We start from the raw sequence: 26,491 nt of genomic DNA, 5'->3' as shown, positions 1-26,491 counted from the left end.
AGTCTTTCGCCAACCTCATCCCCTGGCTGTAGTGCTCCCAGCGCTGGGGGCTGCCACCTCTACTGGTTTCTTGTGTACCGTTTGAAAGATATTCTCTACATATGCACATATTTGCAAATATGTTTGTGGTTGTTGGGGTTATTTCACACAGTGCCGTCTAGTGTTCAGTCTGGTCGAGCTGCGGTCCTGGGGACCCACCCATGTGCAGATGTCTAACAGTCAGTGAGAAATAGACCTTTGAGGCTTGCAGGAGAGGTGTCAGCCAGAGATAACAGATTTATAAGGCATCAGCTCACAGGTGGTAGTTGAAACCCTGAGAGTGGATTATCTAGTCACGGAGTGCTTATTTCCTCCTAGAAATGCAACAGAGAGGGGAAGAGAGGAGGGAGCAATAGAAAGAAAAAGGGGGAGAGAAAGGGTGTGAACCTGAGGAGAAGTGAAGAAGGGGAGGGACGTTATTGCTTTTAAGAAAACAAATTATTAGAGGAAAAAAAGAGAACAGTTCAAGTTGTGTTTTGTTCCAGATAGCTAACGGGGTGGGGGAAATAAAGCATTATGATAAAACGGACAGCATAGGGCTTTTGGAAGAGGTGGAGGGACAGGCACCACAGAGACACACTTTCTCTGCTTGTTTAATTTCCTTAAGACTTACATTCTGGGAAGTCTCGCGAAGCCTTCAAAACTAGAGGCCTCTCAGTAGTATGCATTGAAAATACATGGGACGTTTTCCTTTTAAAAGCATTCTAGCAACACCCTCCTCCTTTTGAATGAACCGGCCTCATGATGTCAGAAGCGGCGCACTCCAGCTCGGAGGTTCTGGGCAGTGGCTTGCTGGCCTCTAGTGGCCAGGAAGGAGCCTCGCCGCTCCCGGCTCCGCCTGGCTTCACTGTGATTTCAGCGAGGAGAGGGGGATGTGGACAGGGGTTTATGCTAAGGGTCTTAGTTACTAACCACGTGGAGGGCTTCTTGGGAATACTGGAGACGATCGGCTTCCTCATGCAAACCCCCATTTACCTGGATAACAAAGTTGCTTTGGCCCAGAACAGATTATGGAGGCAGCAGTTAGGCCCAGACTCGAATTCCCTGTTTCTAAGATGTAGAAAATATTCTAAAGATAATGCTTTCCAGTTTCTCTGGTGAAAGGTGCAAAAGTAGATGGCAGGTAAGGTAGGTTTGGAGCAGACTCGTGAGCATGTGAGGAAGAAGATCAAATGGAAATAACGAAAACCAAACAAGTGTGTAAACTCTAAAGGAGGATGTACATAGACAGCATTATTTTGAGGAAAACTCAGTGATCATGTGGCCTCCCTAATAGTTTCTTGAGCAACCTTTGCAACTTCTCCAAGCTTCAGCTTGCCCATCTGGGAATAACGGTACGTCCCACGTGTATGCGTTGCCAAGATTACACGAGTCAGAACGTGAAGGGCTTACTTTACCTTTCACTGTGCAGCAGTGACACTTATTAAAGTTTTAATAAATTTAGCTATTATCATTATTTTACTGTTTTAGTATTATTATTCTCTAGGAGATACAGTCCCATCTTCAGTTTTAGGACAGACCGGGAGAATCTTGCCCTAAATTGAAATTCTGCTTGACAGTTTATACAGGTCTTCAAGTACATGTTGATCCCACTTAATTAAGGCAGCGCCTAAAATTCCTCATAAACTTCTCCTCAAATAGATGGAATGCTCCTTCTTCTAAGGGGAAAGATGTACTTGAATGGCCTCTTTTTTTTTTTGCGGTACGCGGGCGTCGCACTGTTGTGGCCTCTCCCGTTGCGGAGCACAGGCTCCGGACGCGCAGGCTCAGCGGCCATGGCTCACGGGCCCAGCCGCTCCGCGGCATGTGGGATCTTCCCAGACCGGGGCACGAACCTGTATCCCCTGCATCGGCAGGCGGACTCTCAACCACTGTGCCACCAGGGAAGCCCTGAATGGCCTCTTGATATGAAGATACTACAGAAGGTATCTAAGTGGACTTTGAGGGGGTTGACAAAATGGACTTCAAAGCCCTTGCAGGCCTAAAATTTTAAATCGCATGACTCTCTGACCTGCTTATTGCCTGCAAATTCATGAGCAGAGGTAGACAGCACAGGAGACCAAGAGACACATCTCCGCACAAGCCCGTGGTTGACCCCGCCCTCCACTCTGGAGGGAAACTCCATTCTTTCCTCCTCAGAGACGGGCAGTCCGGTCCCTCCCAGTCACACAGGGATGCTCCTGCAATGGCACAGAGGATGCCCGTGACGGCAGCCCCCCTCCCAGCGCCACGCGCCAAGCATGCTTTCCAAGTGGAGGAAAGATGGGCATCAGGCTGAAGTAAATCAAAATAGTAAGACTTTGCAGGATGACTGGACAAACGAAGAGACCTAAGTGAATAACAGAGTAGAAACTGGCAGGGATGATTTAGAGGTCAGTCTGATCTTTGCATGATATAACCATTATAACTTCTAGTGTCTTGGCAGAAAACAATACCAATAATGTCACACAATTTGTCAGTTCTGTCTGATGGCAAGAGCGGTAATAGAACGCTGTGATTAGTGTGCAGAGGGAGAAACTATACATGCTTGTATTGTGACATAGAACCCCCATATACTTCGTTCTTCTTTATGGAAGGGTAGACTAACAAGTTGGTGAGCTGCCTGTAGTAAACAATAATAATGGACTGTGAATTCCTAAGGAGAATCCATGACTATAAATCAGCAAACATTTCAATGTAGAAGATATCAGAGGCTGGAATTACAGGGCAGAATCATAATAATATCAAAAGAGCTCATATTATTGAGCATTTACTGAACACCGGATGCCGTGCCACGTGCTTTCCATGCATTTTCTCAATTGCTCCTCGAGACCTATGGCACATTTTCGTGTTTTACAGCTGTGGATATGGGGGTTCTTTAGAGAATTTCTTTCTTTCCCTTCATCTAATTTAGCACAGTTCATAACTATATATTTATTTGTTTGGGTACTTGATTGGCGTCCAACATTATAATGGCAATGTAAGTGAAGCCTTTTCTTGTGCCATGTAGCTGGGTCCATTTTCCTGGCTGGGGAGGTGGGGGAAGCAGCCCAGGTGTTTGCACCAAGTTTGACCCCTGCTCAGAGCAGCGCTAGCCTGGGTTTTGCTGTCCGCAGACTGAGGACTGTCTACCCCTCCCGGTTCCCAAGTGCTGCCTCTGAATACTAACTGCACTGCAGTCTAATGGCCTCTCCCTCCCCCACCTCTACCCTCACCCTCAAGAAGAAAAGAAGAGCTTCCTCTTCAGCAGCCATTCTTCTCATACGTTCAAGTCCAAGAAGAGCACCCCCGAAGGAGCTCATCAGTACGAACACTTAAAACCTGCAGAAGCACCGTAGGAAGTGGGAACGTGAAGGGAGCTGTCATGTTGTCCTCAGGAAGAGGACCTGAGTGAGTGGGTGACAGTTAACACTGTGGATTTCTTCAGCCAGATCAGAACTCTGCACTGAAACAAGCTGTCTAGTCACGGCTGCAGGTCCAAGATCGGAATGTCATTAGGAAGATGGTGCTAATTTTGACACCAGGCACATGTTCTGCTCCGAAATATATGGACCCTTTGATGATTTGAGTTCAGGATGAACTTGACTGTGCAACTCTTTCTCCTTCTAAGATTGGTGTCACAGTTCCCCCAAGTCTTATATCGGTGGTAAAGACTATTCTAAAGCATCTGTTCAAAGTTTACTGCCCATCTTTCTTACCGGCACCGTGATTCTGTGATGCAGCTGCCAGAAAAGGCCCACCATAACGTGTCCTTTAAGTACTTTATTTTATTGGTTCAAGAGTTCAATTTGATTGATAGATGAGAGTTGGCACCACTTCAGCAATTCATTGAGAAGCTTGCATTGAAAGACAGATTTCTTTCACACAGTTACCCTCTTGCTTCATGTACTGCTAGAGTTACCTTATTGTTAATCTGTCCTAGACTTGTGTCAGAGGTTGAATTGCATCCCCCCTCCCCCCGCAAAATCATATGTTGCAGTCCTAACCCCCCCAGTACCTCAGAATGTGACCTTATTTGAAAATAGGGTACTTGCAGATGTAATTGAGTTAAGATGAGGTCATTAGGACGGGTCCTACTCCAGTATGACTCGTGTCACGTAAAGGGGAAATTTGGACGTGTAGACGTGCACAAAGGGAGAATATCCTGTGGACGTGAAGACAGAGAACAGGGTGATGTGTCTACAAGTCCAGGAGGGAAGCCATAACAGATCCTTCCCTCACAGCTCTCAGAAGGAACCAACCCGGCCCATACCTCGATTTTGAACTTCCAGCCTCCAGAATTGTGAGACGATGCCTTTCTGTTTTTCTAAGCCATCTGGTTTGTGGTACTTTGTGTCCTGGCAGCCCTAGCTAATACAACTGGTGATACAAAGTTTGAGAAAACAAAGACACCCATTGTCTGTGTTTACTGATAAAAGGATTCCCAAGGTAGGTTGGCTTCAAAGCAAGAACTGAAGAGCATAGCTGACTTTGACGTACTCTGAGACCTGTTATTTCACGAACTCACACTTGGTTGTAATACTTGGTGACTAACCTGTACTTTATTAGTTTACCCATTGTTCCTTTGCTGAACAAGTTGATTGACTCTGTTTCAGGTGACAACATAATGGGTAGTGAGCATTTCGGCCAGTAATTTATTAGTTTCCAAAAGTTTCCAAATCAAATTTCCTAACAATGCAGTCACACAATCAGATGGGTTTTTACTGCACTTCAATTTAGACATTAAAAAGAGACATGTTTAGGTTTTCTTAACATTTAGAACATTTGTGTTATTTTGTATTTTGTTTTCAAGTTTGTGTGGCAGTGCTTTTATAGATAAGAATCTACCTATTTATCTCTATCTCTCTATGTATCTATCTTAAAAAAAATCCATGCTTGCCATTTTAATAATCATCATATGTCATGTATGGTGTAGGAGCAACCAAAATGTTTTCCTAAAATTCCTTTTTTATTTTATAATCTTTATTTGAGATTTGTATCAATATAAACCTACCTAAATTGTCAGGAGGGCATATATGTATCTATCAGAAATGCTATCTTTTACGTCTTCTAAGGATCATCGTATAGATTTTTATTTTGAAATGCCTCATTCAAATTGATTTTAACATATGAAGAGTTTGGTTAAGAAAAAAAATCTTGCAAAAAATTGTCACAAACATAGCTTGTCAAACGAAAGCTTGTCATAGCGTCAAAGCTACTGTTTTCATTCATGTTGTAGTGTGGGAGTCCACAAGCTTTTTATCCCAATAAAGGTAAGTTAAGGAAAACCACAGTAAAAGTCATGAAGGTGTGCCAAACTCATAGCACAGCTAAAGTGCTTATTTATAGAAGAAGAGTAAGTAAAATACCTTCCTTCAAGTTGGTAATATACAAAGGCTGAATTGAGCCCTCATAGGAGGGTTCTTCTTTTTAACTGTTTTTGTATCCAGAGCCAACTTACTTTATTTCAGTTGAGATGAAAAGGATCTTCCCCTTTCACAAGAAAACACCTACTTTTCATTTGGGTCCTAGGACTTGGTAAACTCCAGCTAACTGTTTAGAACATATTGAGACACAACAAGTGTACTGGAAGATGTGCCAGACAGAAGCTTTAAATTCCCCTACGTTCTCTATTTCAGAGCTGTGATTTTTGTATTCAATCGCGGACCTCCTTGATGGCTTTGGTGAAGATTAGATTTGATAGTACTTTTTTGCGGTACGCGGGCCTCTCCCTGTTGTGGGCTCTCCCGTTGTGGAGCACAGGCTCCAGACGTGCAGGCTCAGCGGCCATGGCTCAGGGGCCCAGCCGCTCCGCGTCATGTGGGATCTTCCCGGACCGGGGCACGAACCCGTGTCCCCTGCATCGGCAGGCAGACTCTCAACCACTGAGCCACCAGGGAAGCCCTGATAGTACTTTTTGTTATTTATTTTTATTATCCCACTAGACTCTAAAGAAAATGGTTGTTTAGAAAACTCCGTTTTTAATAACTCAGTTTTAATAAATTCTCAAATACATAGGGACTTTAAAGGAAAAACTTTTCATCTAACTTATATCATTATTTGTGGCGGTAAAGAGTGGGTTATCAATTGTTAGAAAAGAGAAAAGCCCTACCTGAAACATTCCACGATGAATGCTGAAGCTAATCCAAGGTTCCCTGTCAGCCATTCTGTAGGGTTCCATTGATCACTTAGGAGCAAGAAAGCGAGTGTCTGGATACTGTTTCGAAAGTTACTGCCTTTCGGGACTTCCGTGGTGGTCCAGTGGTTAAGACTCCGCCCTTCCAATGCAGGGGGCGCGGGTTCGCTCCCCGGTTGGGGAACTAGGGTCCTGTATGCTGCGTGGCGTGGCCGAACAATAAAAAATAATTTAAAAAAAGAATGTTACTGCCTCTCAACTTTAAATAAACCTCGTCAATTACCTTTATTTTTCCAGAAGAAATTAACTTCTAGTTTTCAACTAGCGTTGCATTTTCATCTTCATTTCTACTATTTCCGGTATTCTCCAGCACAAGGGTCCTCACTTTTCTCCACGTATCTTCAGAATAGAAATCCTGTCTGTCCTCATGACTAAGCTTCGAACCACACGTCATCATATCCCAAAGACAGATTCTTTCCTGGTTAGACACAAATCAAAAGTTTGTTAGTGATTTGACACTTATAATGTCCTTTATTATTTTGAATAAGTACATTATCACCAGGTACACCAAAAAACTGATACTGACATTACTTGTTTGCATTCAAGGCCAGGGAACCAAGAGTAGGATGAAAACTGGAAGTGGAGAGAACGGGAGAGGATGACATCTTCCTGACTTGGCTAAGGAGCCAAACTTGGAGGAGTCGCAAGAAATCTGTCTGTCTTTGACTGCTGTCTCACTTTCCATGTATCTCCCAGTGCCCTAAGCCAGAGTTTCTTGCTCCCCAACTCACACTCCCCTGCCCCCCTCCCAATCAGAAGTCCTCTATTCTCAGTATCTGTGATCTTTGCTCCTTGTACCTAATCACACTCATGGGGTGGACAGTGCTTGCTACATTGTGCAGTTCATCTGTGGTGCTTTAATCTTCAGGCCTTTAGAAGAAAAGCAAAAACTTGTGGATAATGATGCCATCATGGATCTTTGTTTGAACATGGGCAATTCCTTGTGCCACAGTGTTTGTTTTGGCAGCCAAATGTATCTGATTCTTCTTCAGACTGTGAGTAAATCTGGAGATTTTACAGGGCTGCTAGCTCACGAAGTGTTTCATGTTAGACTTGTGGAGTCCTCGCTCACGTAACTTCCTAGTTACCCTAGACAAGCAAATCTGCGCTCACCGTGACTTTCATGACAACAAAGGGAAGGTTTTTCTAGTATGGCAGAGGCCCCAGGGACAATTCTACTGGTGATTTTAAGTTTTCCAAACACTGCTGAGTTTTCCCTATTATTCTCTTGGCCTTCTCTCTGAGTGGTGAGGTTACACTAGAAGTGGAGCTTCTTAATCATAACGTCACTACCTCATTAGCAGAAAGAAATCAGGCCCAAAGAGCATAAGTCCTAGAAAGTTGTTTGCAAGCGGCCTCAGTAGTGGTGCTGCTGTCCTTGCCTGTCAGTGTAGAAGCCCAGCCGGAGAAGGCCTGGCCGGGACAGTAAATTAAACAAGGAGGCCCCTGGGCTGAGGTGGCTCGAAGGCCACTGTGGAAGTGAACTGAAGTCTAAGCCTGCATATGCCTCAAGGCTACTAAATTGAAACCTAAGGGCAACCAACCAATCACAACAGGCCAGCTAGGCTTTAAGCTGTAACCCATCGAAGCATTTCCTTTCTTTGCTTCCACACTTCTCTGTATAATCTTTCAGCAGAGCACCCCTAACAACTTCCGGTTTGGCACTGTGCCATTGGAATCAATGTTTGCTCGGATAAGCTCTTAAAATTTTTAATATACCTCAGCTTATCATTTGACAACACCAAACGCTGAACACCTTCAGACAGGGACATTTATTTCCTCCCGAACATGCAGTTCAGTGAGCAGATTTGATTTCTGCTACGGTAGAATTCTGGCAAACAGGGAAAATGATCATCTTCTGTTTTCAGTCTTTCTATGTTTTGCATTATATTTTTGATGTACCAGGGCGTAAAAGGCTTCCGACAGTAATAGGGACATTCCATGAGGTGGCAGTAATTTTACTGAAGCAAGTGCATTGAAATTCACTTGAGGTTTTTCTCATTATCAAATTCTATGCCAAATGAATATTCCATAAATCCAAATGGATTACCAGTGGGATATACACTTGTTGTAGAACAACATTACATATTTGGTCTACATCAGAAATAGTAAGCCTTGTTTGCCATTGAAAATGTCTTTATATGTTCTTTTTTAAACTTTTAAAACCATTTTTAATTGAGGTGTAGTTAATTTACAATGTTGTGTTAGTTTCAAGTGTACAGTAAAGTGATTCAGTTATTCATATATGTGTATATATATATATATATATACATATATATACACACATACATATTCTTGTTCAGATTCTTTTCCCTTATAGGTTATTACAAGATATTGAGTATAGTTCCCTGTGCTGTACAGTCGGTCCTTGTTCGTTATCTATTTGATACATAGTAGTATATGTATTTTAATCCCAACCTCCTAATTTATCCCGCCCTCCCCACTCCCCATCCCCTTTGGTAACCATAAGTTTGTTTTCCATATCTGTGAGTTTATTTCTGTTTTGTAAATAAGTTCATTTGTATCATTTTTGTAGATTCCACGTGTAAGTGATATCATATGATAGTTGTCTTTCTTTGTCTGACTTCCTTAGTATGATCATCTCTAGGTCCATCCATGTTGCTGCAAATGGCATGATTTCATTCTGTTTTGTGGCTGAGTAGTGTTCCATTGTGTGTGTGTATGTATATATATACATACACACATACCACATCTTCTTTATCCATTCCTCTGTTGATGAACATGTAGTTTGCTTCTGTGTCTTGGCTATTGTAAATAGTGCTGCTCCGAACATTGGGGTGCATGTGTCTTTTCAAATTAGAGTTTTGTCTGGATATATGCCCAGGAGTGGAATTGCTGGATCATATGGCAACTCTATTTTCAGTTTTTTTGAGGAACCTCCATACTGTTTTCCATAGTGGCTGCACCACTTTACATTCCCACCCACAGTGCAACAGGGTTCCCTTTTCTCCACACCCTCTCCAGCATTTATTGTTTGTAGATTTTTTAATGATGGCCATTCTAACTGGTGTGAGGGGATACCTCATGGTGGTTTTGATTGGCATTTCTCTAATAATTAGCGATGTTGAGCATCTTTTCATGTGCCTGTTGGCCATCTGTATGTCTTCTTTGGAGAAATGTCTGTTTAGGTCTGTTCTTCCTGAGAGGCGCGTCTTAACTATCTAGGGCCCATTTTTCCAAAGCACAATGCTGTTGCATACTTAATAGACTCCAGCGTAGTGTAAACATAACTTTCGTATGCATGAGGAAACCAAAACATGTGTGTGACTGACTTTATTGCAATATTGGCTTTATTGCAGAGGTCTGGAACTGAACCTGCAAGATCTTCGAGGTACGCCTGTGTTTGTAAAAAAGACTGCAGTAATATCCTCCCACTGTCCATACCCATGAGCACTTCCCTCCCACACTGGCTCTGTGCTTGCCCGCGTGACTTACTTTGGTTAATGGGGCAATAGCAAATGTGACATGAACGGAGACTTGAAAAGTGCTTGCCCTCTTTTGCTGCTCTTGGGAACCCTGTAATCACCACCATGCAACAGGCCCAGACTAGCCTGCTGGATGATGAGGGACACATGGCCAGGTCATCCCCTGCCTCACCTGACATAGAGCCAACAATCAGACACGTGAAGGAGGCCATCTGGAACTAACCAGAGAAAGAAAATTTAAGATAAGATCTGAAGCCTACTAGGAGTTAGCCAGCAAGTCTCTCTGTGCCAACCAGTGCCCAATATCAAGCCAGGAACTGCCTCTCAAAGAAGGTGGGCTGGTGCCAGACACGTAACAAGACCCTCCTCAGGAGGATAATAGTTATGTATAATGCCTGCACTGAAAGGTCCTGGTAGATAACCTTTGATCAGGTGGTCACCTGGCACAGTCATGTGTGTAATACTCATGTGATAAACTGTATTCAGCATTTGAAGCTGTAGTAAAATGATAGCCCAAAATTAACTTAACTTTGAGATACTTTATTCTTTAATAAAAACACAGGATCATGCTATAAAGAATTTAAATATGCGTGAATCTGAACAATTTCTTTTATCACAGTGAGCATGCAAGTGCCTACAAGATGAGCACTCTTAAAATTAGGGCCAGATGATAGCTTCAGTTAGCTGCTTCCAAGTTTCTTTTAACTCTTAATGTCTTGGAATAGAATCTCGAGTGAAGAAGTCCTATATTTGGCAATATCTTAACACGCTTATTTGTATCTCAAGAGACCTAGTTACTACTACAGATGTGAATAATTCTAAACAGCAGTACATGATTTACTTAGCTTCTGTGCTTGTAAACTGGGAAAGGGAAGAAAAACAAAAAATGTGGAATCATTTTAACATCATTAATTGTTGACTCTTAGTAAAAGTTACATATGGCCAGAAATATACATGGGATACAAGAACAGTAAGAAAAAGTCCTGCATCTTATTCCACTTAATCATCACACATGTAACAAATACTTGTAACTTTTATTGATATTTCATAAAACCAACTCTTTCACTCCCTTTTAAGTCCTCAACTTCATTTTCTTTTTTTAAGGAAACTTTATTTATTTATTTATATATAAACATCTTTATTGGTGTATAATTGCTTTACGATGGTGTGTTAGTTTCTGCTATATAACAAAGTGAATCAGCTCTACGTATACATATATCCCCATATCCCCTCCCTCTTAAGCCTCCCTCCCACCTCCCCCATCCCACCCTTCTAGGTGGACACAAAGCACCGAGCTGATCTCCCTGTGCTATGTGGCTGCTTCCCATTAGCTGTCTATTTTACATTTGGTAGTGTATATATGGAACTTTACTTTTATTTATTTATTTTTGGCTGCATTGGGTCTTCGTTGCTGCACGCAGGCTTTCTCTAGTTGCGGCGAGCAGGGGCTACTCTTCGTTGCGGTGCGCGGGCTTCACATTGCGGTCGCTGGCTTCTCTTGTTGCGGAGCATGGGCTCTAGGCGCGCGGGCTGCAGTAGTTGTGGCTTGCGGGTTCTAGAGCGCAGGCTCAGTAGTTGTGGCACACGGGCTTAGTTGCTCCACGGCATGTGGGATCTTCCCAGACCAGGGCTCGAACCTGTGTCCCCTGCATTGGCAGGCAGATTCTTAACCACTGCGCCACCAGGGAAGCCATCAACTTTATTTTCAATCCCTGCTGTTAGCTTCATGCTTGGGACTTGCCAGATTAAAAACTTTATAACCATAATCTTTTCAGAAGGAATTGTGATTAATTTTGGTAGATTGTATAGTGGATTACCACCATCTTTATTTCCTCTCCCCTACCGTTTAATTCAGTTAGGCCGTAAAGCTTGTGAAGGATATGTTTGCTCTTTCTTTTTTGGCCTCTTCAGCACTTACCACAGTGTTTGGTAGGAGCTTAATAAATGATTGTTGAATACTCAGATGAAGTGCCTAATCCGTCCCTTCTTCTCCCTGACTTCCTCTTAGTCCTCAGTAAATTTTGGCGAATATGACTAAGACATGCTCAGAATCTGCGAGGGGGTTTAAATAGGGATGCTTTAATGTCTCTGCACTTTGTCTCCATATTTTACTGCCTGTAATTCCATGACTAGTGATACTCCCCTAGGGATCTGGACCGTATGCTTTCTTCTTTCTATTTCTCATGCTCTCTCTGTGAATCCCCATCCATCCTACGCATCAGGGCCAGGGCTGAATAACGTGTGTATCTTTACCTGGGTCAGTTTTGCAAATGTAAGGAATTTGTTGCTTCAGTGATTTGGACAAATCAGTTCAGGTGGTTTCATGCACACATTCAAAACTGTGCCCATGTAATCATTGGAAAGAGTTAGCAAGGAAGGAGGCAAGCCTGGGAGAGATGGAATGCACTTACATTTTTCATTTCCCTCTGCATAAATACGTGTCATAAATACATTTTCTGAAATTTCTCTCGAGACTTCCTCTTTCACTGGATTGTTTAGAAGTGTGGTGTTTAATTTCCAAAAGATTGGAGATTTTCCTTTCTGTTAATGATTTCCAGTTTAATTCCATTACGATCAGAGATTTTAATTCTTTAAAATGTGTTCATGTTTTATTTATGACCCAGGATGTGGCCTATCTTAGTGAATATTCCCTGTGTGCTTGAGAGGAATGGGTATTCTGTTGTTGTTGGGTAGAATGTTCTGTAGATGTCAGGTGGATCCCATTTGTTGATGTTGTTCGGTTCTTTTATACACTTGCTGATTTTTTATCTGGTAGTTCCATCAGTTACTGAAAGAGAGGTGTTGAAATTGTCAGCTCTAATGTGGATTTGCCTATTTCTTTTTCAGTCATGTCAGTTTTGGTTTTGTGTATTTTGCAGCTCTGTTGTTTGGGGTATACATGTATGTGGGATTGCTACATGCTCCTGGTAGACTCATCTTTTTATCATTATATAGTGTCCCACTTTATCCGTGGTGATGTTTTTTCCCCTGAAGTCTACTTTATCTGATATTAGTAGGTCACCTCTGCTTTCTTTTGAATGGTGTTTGTATGATATATCATTTTGCATCCTTTTATTTTTAACCTACCTATATCATTATATTTGAAGTGAATTTCTTGTAGACAGCATGTATTTGGGTTTGGGGAAATTTTAATTATTGTTTATTCTGCTCTTCCTTCCTGTTCATAGTCTCTCAATCTCCTGTTTTCCCATTGTACTTTATTTGTATTTACGGTATAGCAGTTTATCACATTTTGTCTTATGTACGTATTCGAATGTGATTATAGAAGCAGTTTCTTATGTATTTGAATGCGATTATAGAAGCACTTTCTTATACCTTTGATCCCCCATATGGAAGACAGGCAAATTTTGGTGGCTTGAGTTCAATATAGTACTATTTTTAAATTCGCTGTGCTCTATTACCTGGTTTTCTTTCATTGAAGTGCAGTTGACTTACAATGTTGTGTTAGTTTCTGGTGTACAGCAAAGTGATTCAGTTATACATATATATACACATTCTTTTTCATATTCATTTCCATTATGGTTTATCACAGGATACTGAATATAGTTCCGTGTGCTATACATCAGGACCTTGTTGTTTATCTCTCTTACCTGTTAATGGTAAACTTAAAGTGTAAAATCCATGAAAGAAATGAGATTTTACATTTTGAAAAATCTCATCCTTTGTTTACTTTAGGAAGGCATATTGATGTTTGGTTGCTACACATAAAAATGCTTATGTAAAAGATTTAAAACTTTATTTTTAATTCCATCAAAGGGAAATATTATATCAGAGAGTCATAGTCTCAAATTCTGAAATCTGGGAAATTTAAATTTAAGAAAATACAAACTAGAGTGTATTTGACATGAGAACTTCTTGGGTGAATTAACGTAAGATTGTTAGAGGATGAAGAACTGTGGTGAAGGAGGGGAGTAGGTGGGAAGAAGCAAGTGAAAACTCCTTTCATTGCCAATTCATACCCATTCTCTGCAACAAATCAAATATTCTTACTCCCTAATTTAATGTCAATGCTAACATTGCCCCTCATATATATATATATATATATATATATATTTTTTTTTTTTTTTTAAATTTTTTTTGGAGTATAGTTGATTTACAAGGCTCTGTTAGTTTCAGGTGTACAGCCCTCATATGTTAATAATAGCAAAATATAGGGATTTCTGTTGGCTCATAAAATAATAGCCTCATTGATGAGAACTAATAATTTTCGCAGAAGTGTTTTAGTAACATGTAGACTATGGTAACATCAGGGAACATTTTGCTTTTCCTTCAAGGGTTGCAAACTCCACCGCCCACCTGGGTCAGGGAGGTCATTTAAATGTGTGAAATGGGTCAAGGGTTTACCAAGGCATGTTGAGGACTGTGGTAAAGTAGCAAGCGCACGCCCCATATAAAGGCATTCCATTTAAGACATTTTAAAAATTTTATGAAGGACATACAAAACACGTCTCCTGGCCAAGCCACCTTTGTGCGACCTCCAGTTAAATTACTTAGCCATTTCAATGGAGAAGAAAACTAGTCTGTCTTTATCGCGTTCAGGGTGCCTTTACCTCACATGTAACTTTCTCGTTTCGGAGTCATGTGGAATCTCTGAATATGGAATCATCATATGGGGACAGTTTACAGTATGTAGTGACTCTAAGACATGATGCTATGCCTCAGGAATTTCTGACCCCTGGAATCTTAAAATCAATAGGCAGATTTAAAAAATCAGGGTTCCAAAAAGGTCTAAATAAATAGTCATTTTTACTTTAAAACTTATTTTGTATATGAACATGTATAATCTTCCTTTAAAATTAAGAATGGGACTTCCCTGGCGGTCCAGCGGTTAAGACTCCATGCTCCCCCTGCAGGGGGTGCACGTTTGATCCCTGATCGGAGAACTAAGATCCCACATGCTGCGTGATGCGGTCAAAAAACAAAAAACAAAAAACAAAAAACTTAGGCTAAAACAGCAAATAATTAAAACACTTAGCAAAAAAAAAGAATAACAATTATTTTTAAAAATTAAATTAAGAATGTCATCAATAATTTAATATATATTTTGCTCTAGATCAGGGGTCAGCAAAATTTTTCTGTAAAGGTTCAGATAGTAAATATTTTAGGCTTGCAGGCCACATGATCTCTGTCGCGAGTAGTCAATTCTCTCATTTGGCTAGTACAAATGTAGCCACAGACAATATATGTGTGTGACTGTGTTCCAATAAAAGTTACTTATGGACTTGGTGATATTTTCAAAGAAAAGAATTGGGGTACTAGTTTTTTAAAAACAAATGGGTAAAACCATTAATAGTTACCCAAACCTTTAATGCTCAGCCAAAATTAAGTTGATATGAATCTTGTTTCTACACTCTGAAGTGAGCTCAATTTACTATCAAAATCCCACAGGATATTTTCCAGTTGTTTTGGAAAGAAGGCAATATCATGTCTCAGAGCCAGCCCAGTGGCGTACAATGACCAGGCAGTGGGAGTGTCTGCCCACATGGGAAGGCTTATGACTTGCACTGTTTTGCTGTGCCTAGTGATAATAAAATGCAGACAGATTTTAGTCAGGTTTATTTTTTATTATTCTTGAAATTGTCTGTAGTCAGTGAACCCTATTGTTGGCTGTACTCATTGCGTACACCAAGGGGCAGACCGCTTCCACTGGCCCATCCTTGGAATGCCACATGGGGCCAGCCTACATGATGTTTGCCCACATGGTATCATTGGAGGGCTGTAGGAAAGCCTCAGACAAGTCTACCATAAAACAGCTGAAATTCTGCCACTGATAACAGAAATAATAATGATAGAAGTGGAGAATTAGCATTCATTGACTGTCCACCATGTGCCAGAAAATATGTGTTAAATGCTTTATTTATATTTGAAAGATGAGCGAGTGGAGTTTCTGAGAGGTGAAATAACTTATCCAAGGCCACAGGAGGGGGCCAGATTCGGGGGGATTCGGGACTGGGTGCAGGGAGTGAGTAGGGTTGAGAAGGCGATGTGAGAAACCTCAGGAAAGAGGATGCGTAAAGTCATGAGAAGAAACGGTTCTGAAGAACCTAGGGGCAGGACAGGAATAAAGACGCAGATGTAGAGAATGGACTTGAGGACACGGGGAGGGGGAAGGGTAAGCTGGGACGAAGTGAGAGAGTGCCATGGACATATATACACTACCAAAAGTAAAATAGATAGCTAGTGGGAAGCAGCCACATAGCACGGGGAGATCAGCTCGGTGCTTTGTGACCACCTAGAGGGGTGGGATAGGGAGGGTGGGAGGGAGAGGCAAGAGGGAGGAGATATGGGGATATATGTATATGTATAGCTGATTCACTTTGTTATACAGCAGAAACTAACACACCATTGTAAAGCAATTATACTCCCATAAAGATGTTAAAAAAAGAGAGAAATGTATGTGAACAAACAGCTCATGAGATGGGAACTTGAAGTGGCTATTAAAAATTTAGGGAAAAAAGAAAAGAAAAAAAGTCGTGAGAAGAGAGAGTTGCATGAGGAAAATATGAAAGGGTAGGGTTGAAATGAACGAGTGTGTCACAAGTTTCCCATGGCTGCCTTTGTTCCCCAGTGTGTCCTTTCTCCTCATCTTGAGCAGTGTATTTACAGCTAACAATATGCAGAATGCTTCCAGATTGCTGCTATCACAGGAGCCAGGGTTTTTCTGTGTCCGCTGAGCCTGCAGAATGCTCACTTGTTCAGTTTGTCAGCTGTGCTGCAAACAAAGACTATGAACCATGTGACCAATCGTCATATAGAATTGCTCGAAAAGAAAACTTACTCCATACACATTTATAAAGAAGCTCAAATAATCATTCAAGCCTTCCTCCTAGCACTTTGACATAATATTAAAAAACAACAACACTGAAGCAACATTCACAAGCATCAGCATATTGTAGAAGAATTAATTACCATAGTTTGATTGTTATATAAGATCACCTTTTCTAACCCCTAAAAACTACTTAACACCTTTTGAAAAGTGAGGTGATTGCATAAGATGTAAAGGTAGTTTTGGTCTCATAGAAAGATTTCAGCACTTAACAGGCTCAGGGCCTTCCTCGTTCAAAAGAGGTGTGTCTTATTTTGGCAACCCAGATCTTTTTCCTACGACTCTGTAAACATTTTAAGTATGGCCATAGCTGTCATGTAGTAAAAGACCTCAACTAAGATGAATACTAAAAGCACCTCTAGTGAGGAAAAGAAAGGAATAGAAAAAATAAGATGAAAGCATGTCTACAATTGGTAAAAAGGGAAGGGAGAGACAGGGAAGTTATCATCGTATTCACTGAAATGGAAAGTAAACGTAAAATGGATAGAAAGTTTTAACGTTAGGAGACTAAAAGTGGTCCTGCAACTTCAGTGTGCATCTCTATCACCTGGAGGGATTGTTAAAACACAGATCACAGGTCCTCACCCTGAAAGTCTCTGATTCAGAAGGTCTGAGGTGAGGCCCGATAATCTGCATTTTTAGCAAGTTTCCAGGTAATGGTGGTGATGCAGGTGTGGGGACCACCCTTTAAGAACTATTGGACCAGAGCAATGCTGCTGACTCTTTTCAAACTAACTACTCCTGATAGCAGAGGAGAGCAGGCCACCATGGGCTGCATGTGTGAATCCCGTATCTACCATTCACCAATTGTATGACCTTGGCCTAGGTACTTGACTGCTCTGTGAATTTTGCATTCTACTCTGTGACATATCCCTGTTTTTTTTCATATAAGAATGACACCCCCCCTAAATCTTTTGAGTAAAATGTTAAGTTCTAGGGTAAGGCACTGATCTGCAAACCCCACAGCACGCTAGAGTCACCAAGGAGACTCGAAAAAATACTGATGGCTGGTACCCATCCCCAGAGACTCTAACGTATTAAGTATAAGGTTAGCTTGGGAAGAGGCATTTTAAGAAAGTGGTTGGTGTAGTTATAACAGTACATGGTATAGATCAGTGAAAATATATAAGCCGAGGCTGCATGCATCTACATGGAGAAATAAACCCTCAACAAAGCAATAGGAAATAATCACATGATAACACAATAATACTTCTGTAAGGATCAAACACGTTTAAAACAACTCCACATACATAGATGGTAAAAGAGTGAGAATGTGGACAGGAAACATAACGTACACCCCCAAGGTAATATTTACCTCTCGTTAGGAAGGGGCTTGGAGGATGCCATTGAAGCGGCATACAAAAGACACTTCTGGTGCAAAAATATTTAATTACTTTTAAAAAAAGAACGGGAGCAAGTGTGACAAAATGTTAACATCTAATACATCTAGGTGGGAGTTAGATGAGTAATTTTTATATCATTGTATACATTTCTGTTGTGTATTTGCAAGTCATAGAAAGGGAAGCTACATCTTCTATGCTCAGGGAGTGTGTCAGTTGTGGACCCTGCTGTGTGGTACTGGAAAAGACAAAGGGGAATCTGTTGCACTGAGAATTCTCAAAAATACTTGACATGGGGCCCTGTTATTCAAGGAGAGTCTTGTAGGATGAGAGCTGTCAGAACACATTTGGGAAGCACTGCTTTATTGAATGGTAGACACCATCATCCAACGTTCGGTGTCATTATATGTCACCCCCGATGAGTGAAGACACAGACTTAAGCTTGTAAAGGATGGACTGTCATAGTCATGCTTGAGCTCCCACCCCTGCTTGATAGTAGGAATCAGGCAATTTAGATCTGCAAGTAGTTCAGAGTCGGGAGGTAGGTCACGGGTCCTCAGTGTTGCACCCACGTTCAGAGATTCACTAGGATTCTTGGAAAAGGATTCTTGGGAATCAGCATATAGTTGCAGTCGGGGCTGAGATTTATCACAGCCATGTCGTAAGGATACAGAGCCAGATCCTACGGGGACAAACACAGGCGGAGTCTGGAGGAATCCGTGTGTACGCCCCCCATGAGGGGCCACACACAACATCCTCTTCCCCCAGAAATTAAAATGCAGCATCATGTGTGCAGTGCTTTTGCCCAGGGAAGCCCTTTGAGACTCAGTTTAGGGTTGTTTTTTGTTTTTTACTGGAGGCTGGTCACATAGGCACCCTCTGCCTATCATGTAGCAGAAGTCCAGACTTCCAGAAGGAAAGTAGGTGTCAGAATAAAAGACGATGTTTGTATTCGGTCCAGGCACAGTAAAAAATCGTATCAATTAGGGAGTATTAAGTACCCCCCCCCCCGAAATCGAAGATCCCGGACACCAGCCAAGGGCCAAGTTTGCAAACAGGCCTTTCTGAGGGTAGCAGTCTCAGGACTGCTATGTTCTCGTGTCTGCAGAGGACAGTTGGCGGAAATCTCAGATACTGCCATCGCTAGTATTAAGGAACCCTACAGGATAGAATGATGGGGTGAAACCAACAAGGTGAAGCCTATTAAGGGAAAACAAGAGCTTTGCCTTAATGTCCAAAAGATCAATTCTGAGTACTGGCTGGAGGAGACCCAGCTTGACAGCAATTAATGTGAAAAACCCCCAGGGGGTTTGTTGCTCAATATCAATTAACAGTGTTAACTGAGCCATTGGAAAAACTAATTGAAACTTATTCTAAATTAATGGGCGTGTCATGTCCAGATCAATGGATGTAGAACTCCCGTGGTATTCTGAAACGACCAAACATCATTTGGAAAATGTATGCACTTCTAAGGCTTTTATTCTAATACATGGATGAATAAATAAAAGATGTGCAGTAGGTAGTGTGGGCTGCTAGAGTGACACATGTATGAGCAGCTTTATCATTTTTTTTTTTTTTTTTTTTTTTTTGCGGTACGCGGGCCTCTCACTGCTGTGGCCTCTCCCGTTGCGGAGCACAGGCTCCGAACGTGCAGGCTTAGCGGCCATGGCTCCGCGGCATGTGGGATCTTCCCAGACCGGCGCACGAACCCGTGTCCCCTGCATCGGCAGGCGGACTCTCAACCACTGCGCCACCAGGGAAGCCCAGCCTTATCATTTTTGAAATGAGGTTTTGAACATTTTGAAATGAGTCTGGGAGATTCTCTTTTGCTCCATCTGGCAGAACTGAGACCATGGAGGCAGCTTTAGGAGACGGATACGGAGACAATATAAAAAAGGAATGAGAACAGCCCAGCTATGGAATTAGCTGACTTGGGCAAGAATGTCTTCCCCAATAATGGAAATGTACACACAGCTGGATGAACATGTGTCTGTAGACTGGAGGAGACATTGAAACTGAAGATCTGTAGAGTCTCTTTCTACTCTACAATGCTTGACCCTGTGGTCCTATTAATTTAGACGTTTCCACTGTGCCCGTGGCTCAGAGGCTGCTGAATGGACGGTCAAAGGAAGAACAGGAGTCATGACCTTTGTCCGGTGTCTCAGTCTCATTTTGAGTGTTGCTGCAGGAACCCCGGGGATGCTCCCAAGCCCTGGGGGCTCATTTCATAACATTGCCTCATACAGGCAGGCCCTAAAAGTTTTGGAGACAAAACTTTTCACTGGCAAGATTCATGCTTGAAATTCTACCTCGAGAATTAATCTTCTAAGGATTCTGTGACAGACATCAAGACACTACCTCAGTGAAGGACTCTGTTAAATTTGAGATGCAATTTCAGTATACACCAGGAAGTTCCTTAGTCCCAACTGACCAGAGCTCCTCACGTTATACCATTAAACATTCATTTTTCTGCATCTTACTAATATGTCAACTTTCACAAGTCACCCACTAAAAATAAATACCCCTGGGTGAAGTAGTGCTTTAGCTAATCTCATGTAAATCAGGGTTCTCTAAATGTTTCATATTATGTAAAAAATATTGATTTCTATCAGGAAAAATTCAGTTGTATCAGTAAAAAAAAAAAAAAAATTGTGTCCCCACCATGCCTATATCTATTTTATTTCCTCATATACTTGCCTCCCTGGACTCAGTCTCATTCAAACTTACTTCCTTGAAACAACCAGAACCCTAGTCACAGCCAGCTCTCTGCCTGCCCTGCAGCTGTACCCTGCTAGTGCCTTTGGCTGGAGTAAAACTCACCGCCATGCAGACGGGTCTCTCTTGAAATTCATAGTGCAAACCTCACGTGGGCCCTTAGTGCAGCTGGGCCATCAGACTGTTCTTCCCCAATCTTGTCACTCTCCCGAAAGTATATCTCAGACTTGAGTGTGCTGTCAATCACCCGGGGGTCTTGATAAATACACTTTCTGATCTTGCCATTGAGTATGAGAGCCTGTGTTTCTAAACAGGCCTCCAGGTAAGGTACAACACTGGTGACCCTCGAGTAGCAAAGTCCTAGATGACTATTTCATACTTTATTATCTCTCTTCAAGCTTCTAACACTTGCTCCCCGACCCCTACAACCAGCTAGTGACCTGCTTCTTACCATACCGAGAAAGTGGTAGGAATCAGAGGAGGGCATCACAGACTCCGTCACCTCACCTACTGACCTGCCAGGACCTGGACCCCCACGCATTCTGCCTTCCCGTCTGTTAACAGACATCTCAGACATACGTTGCTCAAGAGTGAACTTCTCATGTTGTCCCTACTATCTCTTCTACCAAGTTCCATGCGCCCATCTCTGCTGGGCGCATCTCTGTCATTTCTCCAGTTGCTGAAATCAAAAGCCTTGAAGTAATCCTTTCTCATGTTTCTTTCCTTCATACCCTATATCCAATCCTGTTTGCTTTACCTTCAAAACACATCCATAGTCTGACCACTTCTCACTACCTGTACTGTTGCCCCCCCGTCCAAGATACCTGGATCACCATAATCATCTGGTAAATGGCCTCCCTGCTTCTAACCTTGGCCCATTAGGGTCTATTTAAAACTAAGCAGTGAGAGTGATCTTATTAAACTTAGCATATGTTATTGAATCTAAGATGCCATCAATTGTAGGAAGCAGCCTTATTTTATGTATAAGTAACTAAAGTAAGGGACATTGCCTTGAAGTAAACTATGACGCTTTGCCTTAATAATAATCTTGTGCAAAACATCACTTAGTCTCACCAGAATCTGCCTGCTTTGAAGATACTTCACAATTCCAGGATACTTGACACTTTTTACTGCATGCAGATTCATTCATTGCTTGATGGAATGGTAGGCAATCCTTTCGGACGTGTATCATGAACAAAAGAAAACCCAAGTCCATCTACTCATTGATACATTTTTAAAGCACTTACTTGGTAATTGCTTTGCAAGAAGTTATGGACTTTCAGTCATTCCTCCAACGATGAACATTCATTTCACTAGTATCCAATTTTTACGCTGCTGCTGTGTTTCCCTGACTTTCTGTTGCACCTTAACTTTTTGTTCCAGTACCAAATCATCATATAATCTTTTGGAAGGCACTTGAAAAAGCAATTAGACTCAACATGCGTAGTACGGATAATGCACAGAACTCGCCTAAAGGGAGGAAAATGAGAACTTTCCTGAACAAGTTCCTCTGTGCAGGCAATGACAACTATGCCTGAACTGCCACTTGCCAGACAGGTATTCTAATACAATTTCTACAAGGATAATCCCGATAACCCCAGTGATAAAACGTACGGAAAAAGTGATAAAATTCAGTACGTCAGATCACGTCCCTCCTATACTCGAAACTATCAAAGGCTGTCCATTGCATTTACCAGAATCCGTACCGTCCCCTACAGAGTGTTATGCGTGAGCTCCCTGGCCCCCGCCACAAGCACCTGGGTCTTTGCCCTAGAGGGGGTTTGTCATTAGAGTAACCAGGTGGGTGTTTGGAATCTAGCCACGAGGATACTGAGTTGAGGATATATTTAGTTTGGACTTCTGCGCTGCATTTCAGTGCTTCACAGTCCTACCTAGAGGTAAGCTACTGCTAGCTTTCCCACGTACGAAATGGCTTCCAGAAATTCTCCTCATGTCCGCTGTGCTGACTCACCTGTGTTAAGACATGAGGATGCAAGGCCAAAGGCTGTTTGGTAACATAACCACGTGCTCTGGCTCCTGGCACCGGGAAGAAGGGACGGACTGGCAGAGAAACAATTATCGAAATGCATGGTGCCAGAAGCTAGACCATGGGAAACTCTTCTAAGCACTAGCATATAAAATTGTAGGCAGAGTGGTTTACTCACATCAATGCTTGTCGAAACAGAAGTTCTCTCCTATCAGGAACATACATGAAACTGCAGCCGTAAACGCCACCCCATACTTCAGGATTCTCAATGTGTGTGGTGTTTGTCGGATGTTAGGGGTGGTAATATACTGCAGTTTCCTTTGTCATTCTACATAAATCTTTGATTTTGTGCCTAATTTTGTATTTGTGCCTTTGAATTCTTTTTTTTGCTAACACCCTTATTGGTGTATGATTGCTTTACAATGGTGTGTTAGTTTCTCCTTTATAACAAAGTGAATCAGCTCTACATATACATATATCCCCATATCTCCTCCCTCTTGCGTCTCCCTTCCTCCCACCCTCCCTATCCCACCCCTCTAGGTGGTCACAAAGCACCGAGCTGATCTCCCCGTGCTATGCGGCAGCTTCCCACTAGCTATCTATTTTACGATTGGTAGTGTATACATGCCCATGCCACTCTCTCACTTTGTCACAGCTTACCCTTCCCCCTCCCCAAGTCCTCAAGTCCATTCTCACCATCTGTGTCTTTATTCCTCTCCTGCCCCTAGGTTCTTCAGAACCATTTTGTTTTTTTTTTTAGATTCCATATATATGTGTGTTAGCATACGGTATTTGTTGTTCTCTTTCTGACTTACTTCACTCTGTATGACAGACTCTAGGTCCACCCACCTCACTACAAAGAATTCGATTTTGTTTCTCTTTATGACTGAGTAATATTCCATTGTATGTATGTGCCACATCGTCTTTATCCATTCGTCTGTCGATGGACACTTAGGTTGCTTCCATGTCCTGGCTATTGTAGATAGAGCTGCAGTGAACATTGTGGTACATGACTCTTTTTGAATTATGGTTTTCTCAGGGTATATGCCCAGTAGTGGGATTGCTGGGTCATATGGTCGTTCTGTTTTTAGTTTTTTAAGGAACCTCCATACTGTTCTCCATAGTGGCTGTATCAATGTACATTCCCACCAAGAGTACAAGAGGGTTCCCTTTTCTCCACATGCTCTCCAGCATTTATTATTTGTAGACTTTTTGATGATGGCCATTCTGACTGGTTTGAGGTGATACCTCATTGTGGTTTTGATTTGCATTTCTCTAATGATTAGTGATCTTGAGTGTCCTGTGTTTGTCGGCCATCTGTATGTCTTCTTTGGAGAAATGTCTATTGAGGTCTTCTGCCCATTTTTGGACTGGGTTGTTTGTTTTTTTGATATTGAGCTTCATGAGTTGCTTGCATATTTTGGAGATTAATCCTTTGTCAGTTGCTTCGTTTGCAAATATTTTCTCCCATTCGGAGGGTTGTCTTTTTGTCTTGTTTATAGTTCCCTTTACTATGCAAAAGCTTTTAAGTCTCATTAGGTACCCTTTGTTTATTTGTGTTTTTATTTCCATTTCTCTAGGAGGCAGGTCAGAAAGGATCCTGCTGTGATTTATGTCATAGAGTGTCCTGCCTACATTTTCCTCTAAGAGTTTGATAGTGTCTGGCCTTACATTTAGGTCTTTAATCCATTTAGAGTTTATTGTCGTGTATGGTGTTAGGGAGTGTTCTCATTTCATTCTTTTCCATGCAGCTGTCCAGTTTTCCCAGCACCACTTATTGAAGAGGCTGTCTTTTCTCCATTGTATATTCTTGCCTCCTTTATCAAAGATAAGGTGACCATATGTGTATGGGTTTATCTCTGGGCTTTCTATCCTGTTCCATTGATCTGTATTTCTGTTTTTGTGCCAGTACCATACCGTCTTGATTACTGTAGCTCTGTAGTATAGTCTGAAGTCAGGGAGCCTGATGCCTCCAGCTCCGTTTTTCTTTTTCAAGATGCTTTGCCTATTCGGGGTCTTATGTGTTTCCATACAAATTGTGGAATTTTTTGTTCTAGTTCTGTGAAAAATGCCATTAATAGTTTTATAGGGATTGCATTGAATCTGTAGATTGCTTTGGGTAGTAGAGTCATTTTCACAGTGTTGATTCTTCCAATCCAAGAACATAGTGTATCTCTCCATCTGCTTGTATCATCTTTAATTTCTTTCATCAGAGTCTTATAGTTTTCTGCCTACATGCCTATTGTCTACTTAGGTAGGTTTATTCCTATGTATTTTATTCTTCTCATTGCCGTGGTAAATGGGAGTGTTTCCTTAATTTCTCTTTCAGATTTTTCAGCATTTGTGAATAGGAATGCAGGAGACTTCTGTGCATTAATTTTATATCCTGCTACTTTACCAAATTCATGGTTTAGCTTTAGTAGTTTTCTGGTAGCATCTTTAGGTTTCTCTGTATAGTATCATGTCATCTGCAAACAGTGACAGCTTTGCTCCTTGTTTTCCGATTTGGATTCCTTTTATTTCTTTTTCTTCTCTGATTGGTGTGGCTAAAAATTCCAAAACTATGTTGAATAATAGTGGTGAGAGTGGGAAACCTTGTCTTGTTCCTGATCTTAGTGGAAATGCTTTCAGTTTTTCACCATTGAGGACGATGTTGGCTGTGGGTTTGTCATATATGGCCTTTATTATGTTGAGGAAAGTTCCTTCTATGCCTACTTTCTGCAGGGTTTTTATCATAAATGGGTGTTGAATTTTTTCGAAAGCTTTCTCTGCATCTATTGAGATGATCATATGGTTTTTCTCCTTCAGTTTGTTAATATGGTGTATCACGTTGATTGATTTGCATATATTGAAGTATCCTTGCATTCCTGGGATAAACCCCACTTGATCATGGTGTATGATCCTTTTAATGTGCTGTTGGATTCTGTTTGCTAGTATTTTGTTGAGGATCTTTGCATCTGTGTTCATCAGTGATATTGGCCTGTAGTTTCCTTTCTTTGTGACATCTTTTTCTTGTTTTGGTTACAGAGTGATGGTGGCCTCATAGAATGAGTTTGGGTGTGTTCCTCCCTCTGAATATTTTGGAAGAGTTTGAGAAGGATAGGTGTTAGCTCTTCTCTAAATGTTTGATAGAATTCGCCTGTGAAGCCATCCGGTCCTGGGCTTCTGTTTGTTGGAAGATTTTTAATCACAGTTTCAATTTGAGTGCTTGTGATTGGTTTGTTTATATTTTCTGTTTCTTCTTGGTTCAGTCTCAGAAGGTTGTGCTTTTCTAAGAATTTGTCCATTTCTTCCAGGTTGTCCATTTTATTGGCATAGAGTTGCTTGTAGTAATCTCTCATGATCCTTTGTATTTCTCCAGTGTCGGTTGTTACTTCTCCTTTTTCATTTCTAATTCCATTGATTTGAGTCTTCTCCCTTTTTCTGTTGTTGAGTCTTGTTAATGGTTTGTCAATTTTGTGTATCTTCTCAAAGAAGCAGCTTTTAGTTTTATTGATCTTTGCTATCGTTTCCTTCATTTCTTTTTCATTGATTTCTGATCTGATCTTTATGATTTCTTTCCTTCTGCTAGCTTTGGGGTTTTTTTGTTCTTCTTTCTCTAATTGCTTTAGGTGCAAGGTTAGGTTGTTTATTCGAGATGTTTCCTGTTTCTTAAGGTAGGATTGTATTGCTATAAACTTCCCTCTTAGAACTGCTTTTGCTGCGTCGCATAGGTTTTGGGTCGTCGTGTCTCCATTGTCATTTGTTTCTAGGTATTTTTTGATTTCCTCTTTGGTTTCTTCATGATCTCTTGGTCATTCAGTAGCGTATTTTTTAGCCTCCATGTGTTTGTATTTTTCCTGGAGTTGATATCTAGTCTCGTAGCGTTGTTGTCAGAAAAGATAGTTGATGTGAACAACCAAACCAAAAAAGAAATCCACCAATGATAACAAGCGCTAAAAACTATACTAAGAAAAAAAAAAA

The 26,491-nt window shown here is 41.4% G+C and overlaps 1 protein-coding gene and 1 pseudogene across 5 annotated transcripts in view; both read left to right on the top strand.

Moving 5' to 3' along the window:
• Positions 1-26,491, top strand: part of PRRG1 (proline rich and Gla domain 1) — a 266,644-nt gene that overhangs the window by 76,152 nt on the left and 164,001 nt on the right. The window lies entirely within an intron of this gene.
• Positions 1,156-22,079, top strand: LOC114906379 (annotated as a pseudogene).

Source organism: Monodon monoceros, unplaced genomic scaffold (genome assembly GCF_005190385.1).
Source record: "Monodon monoceros isolate NGI ecotype Baffin Bay Population unplaced genomic scaffold, NGI_Narwhal_1 Super_Scaffold_22, whole genome shotgun sequence".
Lineage (NCBI taxonomy): Eukaryota > Metazoa > Chordata > Mammalia > Artiodactyla > Monodontidae > Monodon > Monodon monoceros.
Note: the sequence above shows the minus strand (reverse complement) of the source record. Positions and strands in the feature narration are given on the sequence as shown.